General features: G+C 50.6%; 1 non-coding gene across 1 annotated transcript; it reads right to left on the bottom strand.

The window, feature by feature from the left end:
- Positions 1-209: 209 nt before the first annotated feature.
- LOC139053891 (U2 spliceosomal RNA) lies at positions 210-400 on the bottom strand. Its single transcript, XR_011510862.1, has one exon. It is a non-coding gene; the product is annotated as a U2 spliceosomal RNA (small nuclear RNA).
- Between the last annotated feature and the right edge of the window lie 745 nt (positions 401-1,145).

Genomic DNA, 1,145 nt, shown 5'->3' with positions numbered 1-1,145 from the left:
GTGTTGGCTTTGAGTGGGACTTACATTGATTGCAAAACCCACGGCTAATCACCCTTCCCCCCCCCCCCCCCCCCCAAGTGGCTCATTACAGCAGACAATCGTTCAGAAACACCGGCATCGTTGCGTATAGTATGGGAATGGTGCGTGTCACGTGAGTGCTCGCTTCGAGCTTGTGTTCTTCATTTTGATTGAATGAAGTCTCACCTAAGTGAGCGGGGGCCGATCCCGAGGTAGTGCAATACCGGGCCGACCTGCGGCGGAGGTGAAGCAGGCTTCAAGCACTCCGCCAACTTCCAAAAATAGGTTTAATATCGTGGGTCCATATAGAACCCGTATCAGATATTAAGCTGATAAGAACAGATACTACACTTTGATCTTAGCCAAAAGGCCGAGAAGCGATGTCTTTCACTTCACTCCATTGTACCACTGCCTTGTGGGTGCCCTGGCGACATTGGTAACCTCAGCAACAGCGTGGGCAATCTTATAAAACCCAGCCCGTCTAGAGACTCTATGCTCTCTATCTCGCGAATCAACTCGCGACGCCTCAGTCTTTCACTGTTAACGAAACGCCGTCGCGTAGAAACGAGACCCGAGCGCAAGCTTGTTCGCAAGGCAAAACCAACGAAGGCAACCTCGTAGAAAACGGAACAGGCGAGCGGAAAACACGCGCAAGGGGAATGCTTACTTCCGTCTGAATGCGACCGCTCAAGGCGGCTTTCTTTGAGGCCTTCGTTTCAAGCCCGTGCGCAAGTGTAATACACTACGCGCATTTCCCTCATTTCCTTTTATTTACCGCAAGGCCCACTGAAAGTTTTCATACGGCACAGGCCGGGACGGATTGCAACGTGTCGATTCGACCGCTAGAATTAGGTAGCGCGCCTCATGTACGAATGAAAGAGAATGAAAAAAAAAAAATAAATAAATATAGAAAAGGCTGCGCACTCCTTCCAACCGGAAACATAGAGGGCAGGAAGATCGCCATGTGGAGCACAGGTGTTGTTAAAAAAGAAAGAAAGAAAGAAAGAAATAGCGCTACCCCATCATCTTTACCGTGTGCGTGTATACACACACACGCACACATATGCACGCGCACGCACGCGCGCGCGCGCACGCACACACACACACACACACACACACACACACAC

Source organism: Dermacentor albipictus, unplaced genomic scaffold (genome assembly GCF_038994185.2).
Source record: "Dermacentor albipictus isolate Rhodes 1998 colony unplaced genomic scaffold, USDA_Dalb.pri_finalv2 scaffold_319, whole genome shotgun sequence".
In the NCBI taxonomy this organism is placed as follows: Eukaryota; Metazoa; Arthropoda; class Arachnida; order Ixodida; family Ixodidae; genus Dermacentor; species Dermacentor albipictus.
Note: the sequence above shows the minus strand (reverse complement) of the source record. Positions and strands in the feature narration are given on the sequence as shown.